The 24,795-nt window shown below is 42.1% G+C and overlaps 1 protein-coding gene across 1 annotated transcript in view; it reads right to left on the minus strand.

Moving 5' to 3' along the window:
- LOC111266715 (uncharacterized) overlaps positions 1–7,754 on the minus strand; it is a 42,629-nt gene extending 34,875 nt beyond the window's left edge. Inside the window, exon 1 of the mRNA XM_022844438.2 lies at positions 7,294–7,754. The gene's annotated coding sequence lies outside the window, so the exon portion shown is untranslated. The remainder of the gene's footprint in view (positions 1–7,293) is intronic.
- Positions 7,755–24,795: the final 17,041 nt, after the last annotated feature.

Here is a 24,795-nt window from a genome sequence, read left to right on the forward strand (position 1 = left end):
GATGTTGGCCACGGCTACGTGGACCTAAGGTGTTAGGGATGACGGCTGGTAGCTGATTGTTGATTTTACAGGTGTTTAATCACTGTACCTCGCCTCGATTAGATGAATGATTGATCATTTACACTTTAAAATGAAATTCCCGTTGTTATCACCGTCTCTGACGATAGTCGTCGAGTCAGATTTGGCAAAATATATAGGCAAACCAAATTCATTTTACATGGATGCGTTGACAATATTGAAATTAGGTGGGTAACAGCTGTGGTGACAGAAGTGATCAAGCGAACAAGCACTTTTTCTTTTTCCCCTGTTACTCTATGCACGGTTCGATAAATGGTTTGGAAATTATTGAACGAGGCGTCATGCACGTGCTCGATGTGCACGATTTCAGCCAGCTATTCCATCAGCTAACGTATACGTACGTAGTGAATTTGTATATCTGTTTGACGTCGACAGGGAACAGAACACTGAATTGAAAAAGGTTTGTTCTGAGAGGACGCTCGAACACACTACCTGCTTCATGCTTGCGGTGACAGCGTCCACCGGTCCGTGACGAACTGGGAAGACGACGTCTGAGACTTCAAGGCCCCCGGACTGAAACGATAAAAGGGCGAAAACTTCTGTCCTGCTCAACAGAAGCAGCCGCAGCAATGACCATTATAGAAGAAGAATTCCAACAAAAGTGAAATAGCCACCGTCGTCAATCATAGCGACACCGACAGGAGCGGCTTATGCTTCACAGTGATCGGCCATGCCCACATGGTCGTGATGGTGGTCATACAAACTATAGACAAACGAAAGTTCAATCAAAGGAAAGCCATGTCAAGCGGAGCCGAATGAAGACTTCGAGGCGGAAGTAATGATTCACAGGGAAAAAGAAATAAAAAATTAATCAAAATTGCCAAGAACGTTTCATCGTAACAGTGCAGACAACGCAATACAAGGGACTACCAATTGAGATTACCTAAGGTAATATGACTGAACAACCCAGGAAAGCTATTAAGTAGGCGGGATCAGTTTTGGCCTTACAACTTTAATCTTGCTGCAAATAACGAAGATGCTTAAATGGAGTCCTTTTTCCTTAACTTCCCGGTGCCTATTGCTAATCAAGCGTCAAGAGCACCAAGAGACCGCCGAGCGAGTGCCATCGAAATGGATGGACTAGAATATCAATTCATGGCCTAAAGAAGCACTAAATGGGGGAACACATGTATATATGAAGCAGCGAATTTTCAAAAGCGGTTTTTTTCTAAGCGAGTGTACTAATAGGCGTATTATGAAGTCGTCGTACGATGTTCGTGATACTTGTTGCCATAGGAGAAAAGGATACTGACTCCTACAGACTCTTATTGTATTTTTCTTCACTTTTCTTTATTATAATATGATTCCTTCGTGTTACTATATATATATATATATAGTTGTCTTGTTTGCTAAATTGGAACGTGCTCGTTTTCTTTCCTTTCATGGAATTCATTTGCTCATGTAGGGGGTTGTAGCCACTGCTCCCACGTAGTTATACACAGTAGTTATACATCCAAAAACACCTTCCACTCCTTGGGCCATTTTCCGCGTTAAGCTATTATATATTCATGTTTGTACTTATGATAATTATTGTAGCTTTAATCAGCATCGTCGTCATCGTCAACAGTATGGACTGCACCATTATCAACATCCATTCAGCAAGAAGTATCCATCCTATTGTGTTGTCGTAGGCAAATCATTGGTCGTTTTTACAGTCATCAATACAGCTAAAAGTAAACGAAGATAAAGAAAACAGACCAAGGATCATCGACCGCCCGGTCGCTTGCCTGCCATTACCCCTACCCATTTATTCTAGTCTAGCGACGATGACACTTCGACGCTAACAGGTAGACGGAGAAACGTCCTTGCGCCCCGTATCTTTCCACCTCCTCTCCAGTAGCAGCCGTCTCACCGGAAGCAGCCACTGCTCCATGGTTGTCTGTGTGGGTGGACAAATTTGATTGGGCAGTCGCCCTCTCCGTCTCACCTAGCAGCCGTCACTGCATCGCATCTTTGGTAGCGGCTACGGAGATGGTGGCGGAGTCAGCCACCTTCTACGGACGGCGGCTCGCGGTAAGTGCCGTTTGCTGCAACAGTAGTGCACCATCGTGTGTCTTAACGCAGTAGATGCTAGAGGACCGCAGCATCCCGCCAGATCCTGACCCTGTTCATCTCGACTAATCGGTTTGACCAAAAGCTATGCAACTTTAGATATCGCTCAAGGATGATGTCCCACCGACGCGGCCTCTGCATTGCTGTCGATGGACGCCAATGCCGTAACAGGGGCTATTTACCAGGATGACAGGGACGATTCATGCAGATACTACGACTGCCCCTGCTGGTGTTGCGGTTATAATTTGCTGCATTAGTTACCAGAAGGCAAGTGCAAGTATTATGAAAGCGATAAAGCCAGAAAAAGAAGATGATGATGAAGATAATGACGCTTTATAATGATGTTCCACCCGTGCTTACTATTACATAGCGTAATATTATATTTTTAGCAACAAAAATGAAAAAAAAAAAAAGTCACCACTAACCCACAAACGATTAGTTTGTAATTGTAGCTTTGACGAGGCGAGCAAATGTGGCGCAAGCAGTTCGATTTTTGCCAAAGCAAAATTCTAAAAGGGAGAAGATCATGTGAGAATACGATAAGTCGAGACTTAAAGAAACTGCAAATCTAAAAGCTGCAGTCGATATCATTTTACGGTACGCAAATTGTAGTGTCAAGCTATGGCGTGTACTGCACTAATACTAAATTTCGTCCTATAAATTTGGTCTTTGGAACTAGTGAAGTTTGCCAACATCGCGACGATATGATGGTATGTAATACGGTATTGGCTCTGTAGTGAACAAAGCCTCGTCTATTTACGGATACAAGGCCGTAAGGCCAACAAGGTCAACCGTATAGAGGGTACGCAATACAGATGTGTTTTCAAAGTTTTCGTTCTTAGAGTTACGAGTTCTGAAAGAAAAACTGCGGTAAAGAGGAATAATGCTTCAAGCTAGCCTTCCATCGTGTGTATAGATTCGCTGTACTTGCTTACTAGTTAAGCAGATATGATCCAAATAAATCTGGTCATTAACAGTGTTCACAGAAATGTAATCCGTTTTTGCCTGTTACGGGCAACTTGCACCTTGAGATGAGACATTTGAGAATCGCGATATTATGTTCCACAAAAAGTTGTAACTACAATTCTAACTATCTTACGTTTATGTATGTATATATATATATATATATATATATGTATATATATCACTTGCTGTTAAAGCAGATTGTTTTCTATATAGTTCATGTTATCTGTAATTATTTTGATTGTTAGATTCATCCACGTGTTCGCTCTAACCATACACACGTACATGTCCACGCTGGTTTGTTATTACAGCACGGAGAACTGCTGAAAAATGTTGCGTAGGAAATTGTAGGCTTGATGATCATCCTTGCTCTTTTGTACGTTTCTTCCACTTGTTACTAAGAGGGGCTCGAGGGGCCTGTTAGGTCACACTTGCTTGTGTTGTGCATATTTCCAATTTTGCTTCTTAATAGTTTTTGCACAGTTACACAAGCTCCGAATATTTTATTGTGTTTCATTCACTTTACAGACATATGTATGCACGTCAATATGTACAATTTTTTTATGAGGTTCCATAACCTAATTCGGTTCCTAGAGCAAAACACTTCTGTGAACTAACACACAAACATAGCATAGCGAGGAAGCTTTCTCGAAGCAATACTTCATAAACCCAATACTTTTATAGTATTCAGCCTTTTAATATGTTTTTACTTGGGTTATTTGCTTTTCCGGCATCTTCTAAAGCGAACGCTTTTAAGTGCAGCATTTCTTTTAAACGCAAACGAGCTATTAACGCAGCCCAGTTTTTTCGCCGTTTCAGCTTCGCTGTTCACTGGTCGAATGCGTCAACAAATACTCTTAACCCAGATGACCACTAAGTGGATGATAACGTTTCCCAATTCTTTGCAGCGACCCGCCAGTGCCCGTTTCTGTTTGTACAATGTCTGTCACAGCTCCGTGTGACAGACACGTCATTGACATGATATTGTCACATGAGTGAGCGAACGAGAAGAATGATCACCTGGGAATTGTTTCCCCTTAGTCGTACCACCACATAGACGTCTTTTTACCTATCGCTTCTTTATTCGTGTGAGTGTTAACGAGAGATAATAAACAAAGTATAAGATGGGTGATTTTCGTGCAAGTATGTGTCAAATGTGCATCTATTACCTACACTAGGCAATACTGCTGTCACTTTGAGCGGCGCCGTTCAGAGCTGCTCGCTGACTCGGTTTCGTCAAGACGCTCTATCGTCAGTGAACGAAAGAGAGTACCGCACGTTTCAAAGTAACGGCTACGCGTTTGGGTTGCGACCATTGAAACAACTTAAGAAGAACGCTGGATGAGCCAGCTAGTCAGCCAGTAAGCATCTGTCGCGGTCGTCTACGGCGGTGACGGATTTTCGTTCGTCTCGTCGATCGTTTTGGCCTCCCCACCGAGAGACGTGTGGCCATTCAGCCGTCAGCCCCCGAGAGCCACTGTCACTTCTATTGACTTTGACATAAACGTCACCAGAGGTAGCACCGCTACATGGAACCAAATGCTTCGTGCTGCCGGCCGTGGTTAGAGTTTATCGTCTGCGCAATTATTCGTTAGAACGAATAGAGCGCAGAGAATCGCTATAGAGCGATACGAATCGTTTGTTACCACCATGATCTAATAGCAATACAATTGTCAATAGTAGTAGTTTGTTGTTGTTTTTGCTGACGAAAACAGATGTACTAAGTACCGGTATACCATTGTACCTTCGTTTATGATATTAAAGCGGCAGGGTAAGCTAAGAGTAGAATGAAGATGATGACAGATAGGTAACGATCGCGGTAAACTTGGCCCAGTGTAGTTTTCCAATACGAATAATTAAAGATATCCGATAATATGTATTGCAAATAATAACGCGAAAATACAAGACTGAGACGTCTGAAGGAGAACAGGGCTACAAGGGAAAAATTAGGGTACCGAAAAACCAACCTGCTTTATAAAAAGAGCTGCTTTACTAGCATATTATTAAGAGCGTATGTCTCGATGGCTCGCACTCAACACTGCTTATTTAATGGTCGAATTATTAATTATTGAACGAACAGTAGAGAAGAGTGACAAATACACTTTCATAATTACATATGTAACCCATCATTGTATCAGTTTGAATACGAACTTTTGCTTCTGCAGGGGTAACCGGGACGCAATCTGCAGTTCCATATGCGAGACAACGATCCGCCCATCTTCATAATGAACATTATCAGGTAAACACGATGAAGCTGATATTTTATGTTAGACATTTCGTTCCTGTACAGAAAATGGTAGATAACGGCCATTTCGCCGAACGTCAGTAAACGCTTATCATTCTGAGTGCGTGGTCCACAATCGAGTTTATTGTGTGGGCCGCACTTAGAAACATCAAATAGGAGTTCGGATGATCGATCACTCATAAGTCGCTGAGGTGAGCATTTCTAACTTCAAGTATTAAAAGATATGTAAAGGCATTCACAAGTACTGAAGTGCTCCACTGTTCCCCTTCGAGTATTACGACTGGGCGGCTTCAATGGGAGGATAATTGGGCTCCACGGCTTTTGCCACACGCTTATTGTATTAATAGCGATTCACTCATGCTACGAGCAATTGACGAATATATACGATGTAATCATTTTACGGCGGCAAAAACATTACTCGTATGTTTCCAGAGCTATCGTACGTCCTCCAAAACGTGACAGAGTTAAGGGATGTTGCAGCGCCTGCTGTCAAATGTAACTCCTGCGTACTGATAGAGATAATCTTTGAAGGGTCACTAGCAGCTGTTACGAGAGCAGTAAGAATGACACAGATCTTTCAATAAGGTCAACGTGTTAGTGAGTCAAGCTCGACAACAACTCAAATTAACATGAATGTTTGAAGGTGTTAAGGTCGAGGTAGATGGAGAGACTTGCAACGGCTGCGCTGACCAACGACGGCCAGATCGCACTTAGATATCGCAAATTTTACGTCTGATATCGGCATGGAGCACTGCTTTTTCTAGCGCGAAACGAAGTATGTATGTGGCCAGTTTCGAACTTAGAGCACTGTGTGTCTCTAGGTTTAACCAAGAAACCCGTTACCACTGCACCATCACGGGGATGAGATCGGGTTCACCATGCTCACCAAAATGAATATCAAAAACAACTTGGAACAATTTACATTACTATTTGTTTGTTTGGACCACGTCGACAGCCATGCTGTAGCTTAAACAAATGGAATTTGATTTTTTGCAGGCAATCTTGCTATTTACTATACTGCTAGATTCGCACGAGTCCATCGTTGTCAATCCATGCAAAGTCAGACATTGCGCAAAAGGAAACTCAATTAATGTCAAAAAGACATTACCATACCGGCGTCATTTATGTATGCATATAGCTTCTTAGTAAGGCTAAGAATTGATCGCCACCGAAGAGCAAGCAAACGTACTTACAGGGCACGTCGTTCTCGAAGAGATTTTTCCTGGGAAGGAATTACGCCGTTCATAGATTAACACGGGTCTAATTCCGATTCAAGGATTGCCAATTTGGTATGAAAAACCTAACGAACATCAAGCAAATATGGGAACACGTCGAAATTATTAAAATATCGCAGCTTAGGGACATCAAATCCTGCAAATTGCGGAATAAGCAGCTCGTGTTTAGTGGACGTCTATAGTAGTGACCTTACAATGCTCATTCCACATCAGAGAAGGAAACTTCGTCTCAATATATATCGACGATGCAAAGCACTAAGTGATTATCACGAAGTTTTTTAGCTCAGGCCCATCATTATATCAACACTTGGAAACACGTTCTGAATCGCGCGCTAATCCTTCTCTATTTCGGCTTTATTAACGCAGTGATACACTGCAAATTCCGACCAATTAGTAGCACGTAACTGGTAGGCTCGTAATGTAGGCTCCTCGTATCGTCGTAGGGTGACGAAACCTCAAGAGCGCATTAGTACGGCAGACAAAGGGCGCAAATGAAGTATCCCATTGGTGAGAACTTCCACTTTTATCTCCCCATATACATATTCACACATTTACACTGATGGAATTAAGCATCTCGTTGTCGGCAGCCGATGCTTTAGGAATTCAACCAACAACTGACGTTTTGCAAATCAAAATAAGTAAGTGCATCCTTGGTGACGATGCCTGAACAACTCATCACACCTAATGATATTCGTGGCGCCTTCAGCCAGGCTCCCATACCTGTGCTGTGGAACTGGAGTATATCCGTAGAACGAAGGCTTTCCAGTAGGACGAAAAAATCCTTAAGGCACTTAATCACTTTCACTGTAATTTCGTTTGCAGTTAATAATCTTTAAATTCAAAAAGAAGAAAAAGTGCTCCTTGCTGTTAATTTTCAGAGAGTCAATCCAGATCCCGCGTGATCGATCAGACTCGATCCGATCTACGGCCACGTCCAGAGGATCGATACAGCTACACAAGTGTCCGTCTGTTTGCACAACTCCCGCACAACAGTTCCAGATCGTGCACCACTTTAAAGCTTTCCAGGCGGTTTTTTCTATTGCTTCGGCTTCCTACGTGCTTTTCCTACGTTCACTGACCGCGATCTAAACCTTGTCAGGCCCAGCGTCTACTTTTCTGTATTGAAAAGCGCTCGTGTACCGTTAGCAACGCAAGTTATGAAAGCGGTAACCAAAGCGCCTTACCCAAAATCTACCGTGAGCCGTCGGAGAGAGTGATCGACGTCAAAGGGGATGCTACGCCGAACTAACTCCCCGCAGAAGCAGCGGCGGTAGGGCAGCACCGAGCTTTCGCTAGCGTAGCAGTCCCTTCGACAGCGAAAGCAGTGCCGTTGCGCGGCCGCTATTACCGTTGTCGATACAGGCGGTGGCTGTCGCGAGTGGAGAGAGTAGTTCGCCGTCAGTAGATGAAGGTGGAGCACAATCCGGCAAAGGCGCAATCAAAAGCGAAAGCCATTCCGCAGCAGCTGCTATTGAAGAACAATGTTGAAAGGCAAAATGGGACTAAAGAATGTAGCCATCTTCAGAGTGGACTTCAGAGAAGGGTGGATGAAGACCCGTTGGACCGCTGCTGGCTCTATCGTCGACGTCTTGGCGCTTTTGGTGACGGACAAAAGGTCAACGCAGTGATATCGCTGACATAGCGACGTGCGCGAGTGGAAACAACTGGCCACGTCAATTAGCGAAGAGTACTAGTTGTGTTCTCTTTGTTTTCTTTTTTTTTTTTTTTTTTGCTTCAGAAACAAGCTTTAAAAATCACCATGATTGACGAAGTGATAATTTGTTCATTATTCATTGGTACAGTGATATCCTACAGATTCAAAGGGAGAAGGCGGAATAGAGGTCTAGTCTTGAATATTGAATGCCACGATGATTATGAACGTTTGGGCTATGCTGAAGTGGGTGAACGGTCGCCAAGCGATGTGTATCCATCGATTCGTTCCTCAGTAGCGTATGACTGAACGCGCCGATAACATAACGCAACTCTTATAACATATAGCAGCACAAATTTGAAAGTGGAATAGATAGGTAAGGTTAGGGTTAGGGTTTAGACGCGCGTCTGGGCCTTCGGCAGTTCGACGTATTGACAGTTGAAGGACTGCAGAGAGCGCAGGGAAAACGAACCGCTTTTTTTCAACCCAGGCAAAATGGAACTATTATGATCGCTTCTGCCTACCTAATTGGATATTTAAACTTGATGTCAAGCTACTGGTAAATGCCTGTCAAGTGGGGATATGGATATCAATTACGGCGTTTTACTTGTACCGATGGTTTTCGAGAGAAATGACATGATCTGATAACGTCGTTGTAAAAGTTAACAGCTAGAAGTTACTTTTTTTAATGTAATTCATGCAAAATGTACTTTTTTGCAGAGAACTTGACAACACACGTATGTGTTCTGTCACAATTTGAACCTTTTAAGTGCTTTCTTTGATGAGGTAACATTTTTGCTGAAACTTGACAGAACCTTATTTTTCACAGTTTTAGTATCTCAGTCTTTACTTTTTTCACCTTCTATATTGTATAATTGTACAATTCAACTGTCTCCGGGATATTTAATGTGCAGGGAAGCTAAAGCTCCAATATTTAACTGGTCGGATTAGTTTTAGGTATTGAATATACTCCCAATACGCATTAACGATTTGACGACTTGCACCTTCTATTTTCTTCAAATATGAATTTACCTCGAAGTTATTAATAAGTTATTGCTTCAGTCCGTCACATTTTGCTGCAGTGTTCAATGAATTATCGAGTATCTGATTGGTAAGAATTTACTGTGTTCCAACAATGCAGATTTGTACCATCAAGACGTAGATATCATACCCACTCTTGTACTAGATATGTATATATATATACATGTTTGGGTTGTTTGAACAGCAACGGCACGCAAATAACAAGAAACTTAGTTTCCATAGATTTTTCTATATAAAACATGGTATTTAATCGCATGCGAACTCTGAAGTCCTCGAAGCGGTACTTGAGCTGGTGGTAACAGTAGCGACGGTGGCAGCCTGGTAGTTCCTGTTTTTCGGCCTGCTGTCTGCTCGGTGTGGTTGCCGTTGTTGCTGTCGTCTTACCAACAATGGACTGACATGGATTCGTATTTCTCGTCTTCGACGCCTTTTCGTCATCTTCACGTGTACTTCGCAACTAAGATGTGGGACGGCGCCTCATTACCGATATTAATGTGTTGTGCTCATTGGCAGTACCGGCAGCCATATAGCCAGACCCACGGAGTTGTAGTAGCTTTGAGCGAGTTGCTTCGGCAACTCGTCGCTTCTGTTTCTGCCTCATCGCTTGTTATTGTACGACGGCCTGCGTCTCTATTGTCCCGATGATGGCGTCCCGACTCGCGGAGCAGCAAATCTTCTTCAGCTACGCCGCCGCCGTTACTCGTACAGCTAATACTTCGGGTGCTCCTGCTCACGACGACGACGATAATAATGATGATGATGAGTATGACTGTGCTGATTATTGTGATGATGATGATGATGGTGGAAAACGCCGGTTCAGCTGCTACTGCACTTTCTGTTGGCATCGCAGGCTTTATAAGAGCTGTCCACTTTAAATTATGAGCAAACATCGGTCCACGTGACAGCTGCTTGATTTCGATAGTGATACACATATGTATCACTATGGCAATATATTAAATGAAGCGGGCTAGTATAGCTTTGTCGTCATCGACTGATAAGCACGAGCGCTTCTTAGCTACCCTCCCTACCCTTATAGCCATAGAGGTGCAGTTATTTATTAATATTTACTTTAATGTTTGCACTTTTGCCAAACCTTGTAAGGGTTTACCAACAAGGTTTACCTTGAACCTTGACGGTCCAAAGTAAACCTTGTTGTTTTTACGGTAACGCTCATAGTGATAACGTCTGTTGACCCTACCCAACAGAGTTGATGCCCATTTTCCAGCGGCGAATCCGTGGGAACTCACGTGGTCTAGCCCATATCTCTTCGCTCGAAAAATAGTATGTCTTCAGTCGGCTTACGATTCTGATTACGTTAAGTTGGCCCTGATAACTGCTCTAAATTACAAAGACCTCAGTTAATTTTGGCAAAGTTTGTCATGATCTCCTCGAATTGGTACGGCTTGCATGAGGGTGAGTCTATGAATGTTCGATCCTTTACGCAAAAGCCGTGTTGCGGCCCACCAAGGACTATATCAGTGCTACTGGAGCCCGCCACTTCTATTGTTCGCGTTTCCGCCGATTCAGGAAGTGGTTGTCAAGCTTCTCCGACATAGAAGTTCGGGTCGCTCAAAACAAATTCAACGTATGATTCATCTTTAGGCTCTGTTAACGAAAGCAACCAATGTCCTGCTTCCTTCTAGCAACACGCTGCATTTGGATTTGATCGCCAATTCATCCAGCAATGTTCCTGTCACCATTCTTCCTCTAACGGGGAAAACTGTTCTGATAACCCAGCCTCCTCTGAAGGAAAACATTTGTACAGCTTGCTCTTGAGAGCTTTCCACGTCTTTTTCCCGATCTTGAAGTGAAACCCAGCCCAACCCGCTACCTGTTGATGTCTACGGGTCCGCTTTACGAGCCAAGTCAATAGCTATTTCCGTTGCTCGGCTAGCCGCTCGAACTGATCAGCTCGTCGCTTGGGTTTTCTCCCGGCATCAGGGAAACTGCCATTCAGCTACCTGTTCGAGCAACTCCTTTGGGATTCCGGTCATATCATGCAAAATAAAGCAAACTGGCTTAGTTTCATCGTTGGCTGCCAAGAACGAACGTTTCACAGATACTAAACGCTTGCTTTTATGGTCATCACTTAATTAGCTCGTATTAGCGTTATTAATTTTACCGTTCTTCAGACTCTCAGAGGTGAAAACCACCATCGTGACAGATTTCCTTGTAAACATACTTTCAGAACCTATCTGTATATGAGAAGCATACTGATCGTAATTGCCTGGCATACATTTTCTGGAAGAAGCAACGTACCGACATTTTGATACAATGTATAATATATCGCACATTTTTCATCCACAGCCTTCGAAATCACCTATAATTTACTATTTTATCGCTTGATCCCAACGCTTTAACGAATAAATCATTTAAAAGACAACAAAGAATGCTATAATATATATATGAGCCTTGACCTAGAGCGAATGTACAGAGTTATTGGGATGTTGATTTTATTAGTATATAATGAAAGATTACATAATAATGTTGGTTATCGAACCCAGAATTATGCGTCTGGCATGGTGCAATCCGATACTAAGACTTTAAATACGTCGCATTAGATCGTCAGCTGACAGGGCCCATTGGCGTTATAGGACTAGTGCAGGCGTTTTAGCTGCGCTAATTACGAAAATAACAGCAGGCCCAATTCGTTTGACAAAAACAGAAGATATTCAGTTTTTGTCATTTTATCGCTTAGCTATCATTGCATTGCCTTCCTAAAAAATATACGTATATACCTGATAAATGCCGAATACTGTTACAGCCGTTTTGATAGTGAAGACACGTCAAAGCAGCATGTATTAAAAAAGTTCTACATATACACATACATATATATATAAGAAAGTTAATTACCCTTTGAATATGGCAGTATCTGCAAATTCGACCTTAATCCTTGCGGTGCAACCGCTGTCGTCCGCCGCTGGGGATTATCTTTTCACAGAATTAGGTAATAGTATTATAAATGCAGGCGTTTTTATGTATACCATATATCCTGGCCCTGAACAATCTGGGTGTTGCAAAAATTACGATACCTGCTAACCGTGCATTACCGTGAGTCGACGCGAATATTTCGTCCAAGTACTACTTACAGGCTTGTATCTTAACTTGTGCACTTATCTACGCATAACTGCTGGTTCTGATGCCGCTACAAATACAAGTCATATAATATGTTAAATATCGGATCTAGTGATCCGTAATTTATGGCCAAAGAACATTTCGACAAGCAAGCCTTATGCAAAGTCACCTATTAACTTGGGTATGAACAAGGTGTTCATATGCAGGTTACGTAGATGAAGAATACACTTAAACTTGGAATTTTTCGTGAGGCGGTGTCTCAGCAAGTATTTCAAACGGCAGGATTTCGGTCATCGTCATGTTTTGTCCTATTGATTCTATAAAAGCAGTCACTTGTACGGCCTAAGACTACTGTGCCACTTTAGCTTTTTTGCAGACATTGAATGAGTGATCTTGTAGTTATGCCTCGTCTTTATTTTTACTTCATCAATATCGCTGACAGTATAGCTCTGTATTTGCGCATGTTGTTCTCCTACGAATGATTTAATGCTAACGTCGTTGACATGATTAAGCCTAAATGACGTGCGTCATAGATAGGAAAAAAAAAAAAAAAGACAAATTGTCTTGCCTTCTACAATAAGCTTACTGTATGCATATTTTTAATAAGTATAGCTTTGTATCAGTATTCATACGAGTTCGTGTGAAGTAGCATCGTCTTACCAGTGACGCCGTCATGGAGCTCTGCTTGTTTGCGCAGAACCCATCCGACAGCTTTTCGTTATTATCACTATTATTATCGCTTTTAATAGAATCGTATCACTTGGTCGTTTATAAACGAAAAAAAGCGGCATGTTCGCGCCGTTAAAAATAGCGACAGCAGCATAGAGAAGCTCTAGCTGACGCTGAGTTAACGCGTCAAGCCGAACTAGCCAAACAACGGTAAGGGCAGAAATAGCAATTGCACGAACGCGACACCTCTATAATTTGATCTCTGGAATCACGTTGGTCTATTGGGTCTACCGGTTGACGGGCAGCTGGGACGTCGGGTCGTCGCGATTCGATCGATAATTGGTGTTCGTTTTTGCTATATCCGCGCACTACGGGCCCTCATTGTCGACATTGGCGAAACGCGCTGTCCCTATTATGATACTTATGGATATGTGGCGATCATCAACAGCGTTGTCACAGATACAGACGTCGTAGTTGACTGGCTGCTCGCGTCTTATACCCGTACCTGGTAGAACTTCCACAGAGATTTTTTCGGTCAGCTGGCCACAGGACCGCTGAGTGTACCGGCTGATTGAACAGAGTGGGCCAGAACTTTGCAGTTCAGTAACGGCATCGCCATCTGCGTTAGCTGATCAACATTAATGTACAGAAGATGCGCTAGAATACAATTGCAACTGGCTTTGCACACGAATGAGCACTATCACTACTACAGCAGCAGCAGCAGCAGTCGTCAAAGCAATAGTTCTCTTCCTAGACGCTGTACGATACAACGTTTATAATTCCGATCAGACGACCAAGTGTTTTCTACTGATGAGACGACGGTTATCGATACATGGATTATGACTGCGCTGCTGTCGATGGCGGCTACTGCAATAACTCGTCCACCTCAATAACTGCCGCTACAGCTTCTCCATTACAGGTACGAGTAAGAGAGAGATAGAGAGAGAAAAAGGCCACCCTACCAAGCTGATCCCTCCTGTTCTCTGCTGATAGTGGCATTTGTTCGCTGTAGCCATTCATGTTTCATTCTATCTTGGCCGCCACTTTTGCATACAGAAACGCACCAAATTCGTCCATGCGTCCGTTTTAACCTATGTAGAAGTACGTGCATGCATCTGTTGTATAGGAACGCCAAACTGCCTGTGGCCTGCTTATGACCGTATCTCTTCTGTTATTACCGCGTCGCATAGTTACGTATCCGTTGTAGCTTAGCGTGGTAGTATGTGCTGCGTTGTATCCTATTCTACGTATACGACTCTGCATAGACTCTAAGGTGTTCTGCCTGTCGCTATATAATTGGCGTGGTCCAAGTTCTTGTTGGTGGGGTCGAACAAGAAGTAGAAATTTTTCGGTTTTCTGCAGCACCTCGCTGGGCTGAGACGAAATGCGAGGAATATTCTTGACTTTCTAGGGACCGTCGTCGTTGCTACGCGTCGCCTTTTGTTTGTTTTTGGTATGCCACTGCCAATGTGCCGTTACTGTCACAGTCGAACGACGATGATATCCGTAAGAGTCGACACTTCGACGGCGATAACGAAAATGATTTGAAATTGATGTCTATTGATAATGATTAATTGTTATGGCTTTTCATATAGAACAGTAGCATGACCTGTCCGTGGTAGCAAGCAGATCGCTTTTTAGCGAAAGTCATTCTTCGGGTCGGGGCCATCTGGACTGATTGGTGTAGATCCTGATTTGTGGGTCTTTAATGGCGCTCTACTTCCACATCTAATGGAATCAAAAGATGTTGGAAATCCACATGATAAATCAATATGGTTGTATGTGCACGAAACTCGCTACATTTAGTGATGATGGATTTCTGCCTAAATGGAATCAGGATGAATAAATACTGTAAGCTCCCTAGAAACGGGGCCGGAAAATTAATCCATATAGATATAACAACATTTACTTCTCAAGTTAACTGCTACTTTTCTATTCGCTGCACATCTTACAAGCATTTAGATAATCTACTGGACCTTTTTATTTAGCTCCGTGTAGTCGCTCAATGTCATAACAAGCAAAATCAGAAGTTATCAATAAAAAACTTATTGTACCCAAATGGGTGTTGGCATCGCTGCCGATATGCTAACGCTTAGAATAAATGATTGCAAGGAACATAGACGACAGTTCAGTTGTTTCGCGTGTGGTGTTTTTTTTCCAGTATAAAGATTCATCGGTGCTGACTTCACGGGGTAATCATAATTTTTTTTGTTTGTCTCCGCTAGCAATCGCCTAGTAGTAGCAACAGAGATGCTACACCTGTACTCTCTACACAAGTTGCATTTGGGCCCTTGCCGAAAAGCAGCTGCCCAAATGTCTGGAAGAGGCGCTGGAAAGCAGTAAGGGAAAGGACGGCACACGCCAAAATACTCACCCTTTCGACTTACTATAGCATGAAGTTCGCATTTCCAGCAATTGATTTATCCCGTAACATTTGATAGGAAATGCTCCGACGTTCAACGTGAGACCGGAAATTTCTCAATGTTTTTCGGTGGCTTCTTACCTACCGTCTCGTACTGCATTTGATGTTAAAGAAATTTACGGGTGTATCACGAAAGGGGACGCTATGTAACATGTACCTTTGTTTGATTAATCTATTATAATTGGGGGTTGGCTACAGATTTTTGCCGGGGTGCGTCGAGGTCAAAATGTACAAAAATGTCAAAAGTCGGTGATGTACAACAACAACAACTACTTCCTGTCGATTACCATGTCCATTTATATAGTGGAATCAAAAGATGTAATTGTGCTGATAACTTAAAATTTTGATTTTTCCTATGTTTTGTGACTATATATAAGGAGTCATGACTGACTTAGCTGTTCAATTAATGGATCAAGCTTTATAGATAGTAAAAAAAATACCTAAATATCTTATTAAAGATATTTAGGCCAGATTCGTTTGGGTTCAACAGCACGATCCACGAATCATGCGAATGCCCATTTTCCCGACACATACACACATCCACATGCACTTTTCACGTTTTATTTTCAGCGAGTACCGTTCAAGATGATAAGGCTTTGGTTAAGGCTCGTCGCGGCTACAGCCTTACAGAAAACTTCGTATCCAATTATAGCTTGTATTGTGGCACAAATAGCATGTTCGGGTAGGTTTTGGTTTCGTGTGTACACCACTGGATAATTATAGTTACTTTTGAAGTTGTACATGCTACGTTTCGCCAGCCTGTATCATCAAATGATAGCCACGACGTAAATAGGCTAGCAGGAAAAATTTCTATTGGCACATTTACTCGATACAGAAGCCGAATATGACCCCTTATAAGCATTTTGCCAAACCTCCATACTCTAACATACGGTATGAAATACGAAAAATGTATTCCTTGGAAAAATGAACATTGCGGCCGACCGCTCAGTAACCTTTGGTGTTTCACCAAATAGGCAAGGACATTTTGTGCGTGTCCTTCAAGCCGAAGGGTAATTTTGAATTGTTGTTAGCCTTCGAGGGTCTACAAGTGTGTTAAACGGCATTTGACGGAACAAGACTGAAACAGTTGGAAGAATTAAAACTTCACACTTATTATCCCGACATTTTTTAAATCCCAATTAAATACGATTGCCTTCTTGATTACCCGTTAGGTATGACGGCATAAGCTGTACACACTTTAAGCAGCTTTAAGCAGTGCTAAAATGAGCCGCAAGCTGATTTGACCGAAAATAAGCCATAAAAAAAGGCTATAGTTGGACTGGAATCTTTACTTGGTCATCGCGTTATTGATTGTTGCACCTCTGCATGGAGAGCCGAGGGTCGTAGAATAAACGTATGCGCTTATATAAAAAAATAACAAATGCCACGGTTAACCTAAAAAGAAACACAGCAACAAATGCGATAGGAGCATTTGATCCTTGAGAGAAAGATGCTAATATGCGCAAGCAGACAAGCGAGCGGCCGACAAGAAAACGAGGAGATGTGTCGTGGTCCACGCCGTCGCAAAGTGTCGAATGCTTTCATGCGTCACCAGCGATGGGCGATGATGGCGGCGGTGGCATCAACATCAAACGTCGTTAATTTCTCACTCTAACCCTCTTCTACGAAAGCTCCCTTCATCCTTGATTCCCATTCGTGCCACAACTCTCTCATCGCTCGGGATGTACATCTGTAAAAGCTTGCTGGTTTTAATTGACAACAACAGCTCACATTTTTGTCTCCTCGTTTTTGTTGTTGCTTCTGCCGATGCTGTCGACACCAGCGCCGCCGCTAAATACATAGTTCAGGATCGCAGGGATTGTTGCGTGCTTGTCTTATAGCAATAGTGGCACTAGCATGACATTTTGCTGTCTACGGATCTTACGGGGGTATCGTATGAATGGCTGCCGGTAATCGTAGCTATGAGTGTGCAGAAGTCATCAAGCAATAGTAGGCCTGAAGAGAAACAACGAACCGCTAATCGACTGGCCACCAGCAAATGGCGGGCGATTTGAAAATGACACTGATATGAACGGAAGTCGCTGTTGCTGTTCGACTGGGAAGAAGAGCCAACCTAAATCAATGTGACACAAATCACTAAAAACGCTACTGGTAAAGGTAGCAGGAGCAATATAAATAGCTGTGACAATTAAGGCAGGCTTGGGAACAGCTGCACCAGTGGAAGCTTTCGAAGCCAACCGAATCAGATCGGTCGTGGGATGGAACGTATACGTTTGACCAATGAAAAGCGAAGGTATACGCATCCCTCATGGAGGACAAGACTAGCGCTCCGACCGAAAACGGAGCTAGACACCAAGCCAGCAGCGTCGAACGTACACGCGACGCTGGTGATCGCGATAATGTTGATAATCTAGCCGAGATGGTGCTGTTGTTCAAAGATTGAAATTTATAATCAAAATTTCTTTACGAACATGTTTCGTATCGATCTTTAAGAAGAAAACGTAGTAGACAATAGCTTAATTGATCGAAGAGTAATGTTTTCAAAACGGTATCGATATAGGTGTGCGTTGAAGATCGAAGTGGTACCTTTGCTTCAGTTTTTTTGGTGACAGTTGAAATTTATCGGCCTTAATACGGTCTAAAGGCGAGGATTTTGCTGTCTATATTATTATCCTTGTTTAAATTTTGTATGTCTTTACCTGCTATTCAGTGGGCGCTGATATTCGCTAAGTGTTCGTTCTGTTTAAGTCAACCAATAGCGCACAGCAGAACATCCCACCTAAGATGTACCCTTGAAAACTTTATTTTTTACGAGGATAAACGAACAGTGTCTTAATGCTTATCTTCGTGAGGCGAAAATATGAAAATCATCAGCATGTTCAGTAATGAGAATTTAATTATTTTATCCTCGTATAAGCTATAATATACGTACACTACATACGAAACACAAATATACATATGGACATTACTATAATGTGTTCTTTACAGAACCTAGGCGAAATTGAAATATCGCGCTTAGTTGTTTCCTCCTGCCGAGTTCGCCGGCCGCTGCCCCACTATTGCCAGCAAATATCTATCACGCAGCGGGGCACAATATTTATTCTATAAAAATAATCATAGAAGCTAGCTAGATAATAGAAACACTATTCATAGATAGTGAAACTTTAATTAATTAATATCACTATGATGATCATTGGCGTGCTCGTTCTTCATCTGTCCAATTGCGTCCGTGCTTGCATATTCGTGTGTTATTCGAAGCTGACAAGAGCGATTAACGAGAACGTTTGGGCCGATTCTGTTGCGTTTCCCCCTTCAGAACAACAAGCAAGCCTTCCACGAACAAGCAGTCACCAACAAAAGCAACAGATGTATCTGCCTAGCAATAGAGCGAGGACCACGAGTCAATTGAGCAGGGAGACTGACGCTAGGTAGGTAGGCAAGAAGGGACGGTACACGTAAGCGGCTATCGCAGATGCACGCTTGTTCACCTACTGGTTTCCTTGCGTGCACAGCTTCCCACGGCCGCTAGTAGTGGTAGTGTCTAGCGTATTTTAATTGTACGCATTAGAATTACATATCCTTTGTCCTAGCAATACGATTGGCCAGCTATCATGCGAACTGTGGGGAGAAGTTGTTACATGGAGGGATGTTGCGACGTAGCAATAATAAACAACGAACGAACCATAAACTGTAGTTATTAGAAGAATCGCTACGACGATGGGGGCATGAGTTGAACCGGGCAAAAGCAGATACGCTTGACTATGTTTCATTTGTACTGTGTTATACATGTTGTATGATTATTGTTATCATGATTGGGACGACTAGGGGGGGGGGGGGCAGAGTCACGTCATTATTGTTCGTGCGGGTTGCATTCTACTACCACACGATGCAACAATGGGCAGTATAGCATCACTCAACGAAACGTGACATGCGTGTAGGAAACATTATCCAATTGCACTGTCTGCCTATCTTCCTTTGCTTGTCCTGACTGTGGACGTACGTGAACAATTTAGCCTTTTAAAGGCCCGTTCTAATTAATGGCGGACAATCACGTAAAGAAAAGTTCACATTTTATGAAAGATGGAAGGGAACATCTAAAAGAGCTTGTATAATCTAACGGTAATGTGATAACGATGTGTCCATGTGACTACTTCACGTTCAAAGTACTGTTAATGGCGTATCAATCAACATCGCCAATTGTTTGCATTTTGCAAAATATATAGACATGTACGCATTACATAAAGTGAACGTCTTCTTTCATCTGTAACAATAATACAATGCCATCTCCATTTAGTAAGTAAATAATTGCCCCACATTAAAGAGCAGGCGCATATCACCGAATACCACAGAGCCATAAAAAGTATGAATCGCGCTTTTCGTCGCGGGCAAAATTTCCTGCCTCGTGAAAACCTACAAACCCGTATCACGGGAACCAAATAATAATGATTTTCTCCCCGAAACAAATGATAAGTGCATCGCAATTTTTACAGGTAGCCCACTCCAAAGTACCATAGTGGAGGGAAGGGAGTTCGATGATTCTTTGTAGGTAAGTAGCCATGCATTGCATTTAAGCTGGCCTGTACCGTATTCAAGGTCCACGGCCGAGGTGCCAAGGACAAAAAGTTAGCTCTCGAAAAATACTACTCATCAAGCGGGCTCTGCTTTATTTCGGAATACGTTGCGGGGCTACAGATCGCTAAACTAGTAGTCGTTGCTAAAATTAGGGCGGACAAACTGGATCTTCGACCAGTTGGGTTCGGAATTGATATAGGGTTGTCATTACTAGCGTGGCTCGAGGTGACATTTACTAGCTTCCTTCCTGCAGTGTGTTTTCTCTACTTTCTAAGGAAGCGAACAGTAAGAATTGCCGTTTCCTCTCCTAGGTCTTCTCTATCCTATTAAACCGATTGGGCATTGGGAGGAGCTGGCAAACTGGTCCTGTCTCGGTCCTTGAAGTTCATGAAATCGTAACCGAACCCTTTCTATCTAAGTTATTTCGCCTTTAATTTTCATTTCCCCGCTAAACCATTCTGTCTGTAGTTTGAATAGTCACTTGATTTCTTGAAGCGGAATTTTTCTCAAAATTAAATATTTATTCACGATTTACTATGTTACTCTATGAAAACTATGCTTAGTAGGACATCACAAACTATAACGGTACACTAGACATCTGCGAACTTCGGCCGAAATTGTACATTTACCTTTGTCGAATTCGCGCGGTGAGTGCTGCCTGGGCAAAAGGAAAGGGTTTCTCTCTGTCGCAAGGGAAGCTGGAGGCTTGGCTAATTACGACTATGGCTTCCATAGCAAGAGCCGTTTTGTTAGCGTCACGCTATGGTGTGGCTCCTATTTCCCCTGATAGGAAAAGTATTGCATAATTCTGATAATGGTCGTCAGTCGAGACAAAACAATAATAAAAAGAAATGTTTGTTCCGGTTATATAGTTACAAAAATCATAACTGCCATATAGACATAAGCTGTTGACTGATTATGCTTCTCAGCATATGCTTTGGATCACTGCTGATGTTGTTAAGTACAATAACGTTGTAGCGTTCGGCTGGTCTACAACAGTCCATATCCGTAAGTATAAAATGGATAATTTTTTACTTCTGAACTACCTAATACCAGCCATACCTCTCGAATAGGGAAATGCCTCTAGGAATTTTGATAAGAAATCGACGGCTCCAACCGTGTTATCCTATAGTGTTGACATGCACTGTCAAATTAGGAACCAATCGACCGACGGACCAACCACTGCTGTTATTATTGTAACCCAGGTCGGAAAGTCAGTAAAGGGCAGGGCGGCAGGCGGTCACATCAGCAGCTCAAGCCGTTGACAAACATTAGACATCGGTCTTTTCTATTGGATTTGCAGTCATTTTACTCGCTGTTACCAGGACTCAAAAAGTCGGGCAGTTCGTGACGGTTTTGATGCCACTGTAGTGTCTGCAGCAGCTTTTGACGGAAGATAGTGCAGATGCATTGCGGTGCCATCAGTGACAAACATCTGCTACCACGGAGAGAAAACGTTGTTGATTCCAAATTTCTACTAGGCTGCACACTCCTGTAATGCACGTTTACTCCTTTGCATCTGAAAAGTCAGGATTCACGGTAATGAGAATCGTAATAATAATATAATATACTAATAGCACAACGACGACGACGACAACAACAGCATAAACAAAAATTAGCTTGTTAGTTTTTTCCATTGCTAAAAAAATGAGGAGGCTGGGGTGGAGAAGACAGCACAGCCGGGTTTGGCCAATACCGTTACGGCTGCGTAAATAATTGGAACTGAGTGTGTGTGTGCGCTCGTCTGGACGTATGTAAAATGAAAGGGCCTTGCAAGGGAAAACTATCAATACGAAAAGCTCAATATGTTGTTCTATTTAAAATTAGGCTAAAGAAAAGCGTCGAAAAGTTACACTCGCTTACGCACGCAATCGTTACTCTCATTATAGCAAGCTTAATCTACTTAAATAATGATGACCTATAATAAAATTTCAGGAGCTTGATTTTAACAAATGGAATACAGTGAATTCACATCAGTGTTTTCATCACAAGATGGCCTTAGTGGTCAGGCTCTAAAATCGCCTGTTTAGGCCAGTTAAACAGGAGCCGATCAAATGAGTTGGAGTCAGACAGTGAATTTTGTCCAGCAAAGAATGCGTAAAAAGCTTATCTTCTAGAATTTTCTAATATGATGAAAGGAGCATGCGTGCATTGACACAGTCAAGCTTATCAACGAACGGATTAAAGCTATCAGTGTCTTCTGTCAAAGCATCAGCGATATAATTGGTAAAAACAAATCGACAGAAGCTAAGTCTCCTGGGTAATTAAAAAAGAGCAACACCTACTCCTTTTTTTTTGCATATATATTACATGGATTTGCGATGTACCTTTAGAAATATCATGAATTTCAACTGCAATAATTTACCACGTAGCATTAGAAAATTTATTAAACAACAATACACCTACGACAGCTTTTACTCTTCTACTGTATCCACGTATCACGGAATTTTTTATCGCGTTTATACGTATATGTTAGCCCGACTGTGTAGGCGATCAGGCAGTCTTACACGTTGCCTCTATGCGGCGTCAAATATATATATGTAGATGATATTGCTCGTAGATAAAAATCTAGGAGTGTTATCACTCTTCCATAAACAAAAGTAGCTAATGAATTTTTCTACTATAAAGTACCATGTCAGACGAACGCGCACCGTGTATAGTTAACGTTTCCATTCCAGATATAATAAATACCATTGAAAAAAACTAAGATAAATGGGAGAGATTGCCATTTTCAAAACGTTGTTATCATTTTTGGTGGGATTGTGTACTCGTGAGCTGTTAACAGTAGAAAGGCTGCCGAGAGTTTTCTTGTTCCGTTAATGATTCCGCAATCCGCCCGCTCACTACCACAACGACAAATGAATAAATGCGCACCTGAGGATGACGTAAAACCCTCTCCATCGTCTTGTTTGTCGGTTGTATGTATACATATCTGAATCTGTGTCGTCTTGCCAAAGGCCCAAAGGTATAAAGCCTTTTATGCTACTGTTCAGAAGTATTATTATCATCTTTCATAGAGCAGATTTCTACAGAGGTCTGTGCTATACTGGCCATACGTCAATCGACGTAAACTGAAAACTCGTGTCCCGATATTTTCGTGTGCGTCCAAGAGTTGGATACAGTAACTCATACAAGCGCGTTTCATAGTCGACAGTAGCACGTTTCCAATGTTCATCAAAGATAAGCCCTGTTCCTTCCAGTTAATCTGTTCATCTTTCCAGTTTCTGTATGATTATTGCGGTGACCGGCTAATTCAAAACCCGAAAAATAAACAAGGTAGACTTCGTGTACTAAGCTACGTCATGTTTTTCAGAATATTCAACACGTACATTAACACTGAAGGTTCAGATTTGCTCCGATGGCATGTCGCATACTATTCTATTGCACGATCTATTTAGTAGCATCGTCAATGCAGTTGGCCTTTGAACAGTCACCTAAGATAGCACCTGAGAGCAAAATGGCGCGACCTAAGCTTCAGGTTAGTTCGACTATACTAAAACTAAGCCAGCGATGAGGACGTATGGCAGACTGACGCTCATCGGAGAGAAACGATTCGTTAAAACCCACAGGACGGATTCAACTTTTGCTGGTTCGCCTCGTTTAAATACAGTCAACAATTGGCCATTTATAATTACTATATTTAGCTTATGCTTTTTTTGGTGTTCGTCGCTAGTCAGGCAGGATTTTTGACCCATTTATCTAAACAGTCCAATAGCGACGATCGGATTAGCGGTGACGGTAATGACAGCAGAATTTTACTTAGTTTGTTTCCTTCATGTTTTTTTGCTACGTCTTTTATCGTTGATTCTCACCGGTTGCTGGCTGAAAACGCCAATGAGTGCATCGCTATAAAAGAAAATGCTATACTGGCTTGCTCGGTAGCGAGTGGAAATCATCGTTGGTGGGAAACCGATGCTTAGATGCCCAGATGATTGGTGATTACACGAACTAGCATTTTACAGATCAACTATCTACTTGTCATTTACATACCCAAGGGAATAAATTGCCTTCGTATAATACCTTTTGTACTATGGATGGATGTTTCAACTTCCATCGATTCGTTAAGTGGCCTTACATTCGCAGACGAAGTGCTGACACCGTCCTGCTGGCCAGATTCGTGACCAATGCTGAAGTGCTGAAGTCGCGTTTATATGCCTCTTCGAAGATTTTTCATGCAACGAATTAAGGGAAGCGAGAGATATTATTTTTTGACGCAAAAAATACATTATATACATGTATAACTGAATTACGTAGAGCTGAATGTGAGGTATCTCTTTGCCCAAATTGTGTCGAGTGTGTCTATTACGTAGCTATTTTAGGACAGACAAAGTAGTGCAAAGGAATTATTAAAGCAATAAATTCAGTTTTTTGTTATACAAATTTACAGCAGCATTTGCACTCATCTGTAGCGCTGGGCAGCATTAGGATAAACATATTAACTAAATTTAACATATTATACAAAAGAACGTTTTGAAGGGAAAATACAAAGTGGAATATAAATCTATTTCTATATCATGCCGCTGTTCTAGGATTGTTCAAATAATGTTGATATAATAAAGCTGGCCTACTCTTGAGTATGGAAATTTCATCACATGGACCCGCAACAAAGCCTAGATCGATCTTCGATTTTGCCGTATGGGCGACCGCATAACCCACAACCGTATTTCTGAACGGTACTGCACATCAGGCATCAAGTATGTATGGCGACCTTTTAGTTCCGCATCGTCAGCTCAGAGTGTGAATTCTGTGTTAATATATATAAGCTGAATACAATGTAATCCGCCTAAAATTTAGTGTTTTTTTTTTTAATTTAGTCGCCTTGTTACTGGTT

The sequence above is a fragment of the Varroa jacobsoni genome, unplaced genomic scaffold (genome assembly GCF_002532875.2).
Source record: "Varroa jacobsoni isolate VJ856 unplaced genomic scaffold, vjacob_1.0 scaffold_1109, whole genome shotgun sequence".
NCBI lineage: Eukaryota > Metazoa > Arthropoda > Arachnida > Mesostigmata > Varroidae > Varroa > Varroa jacobsoni.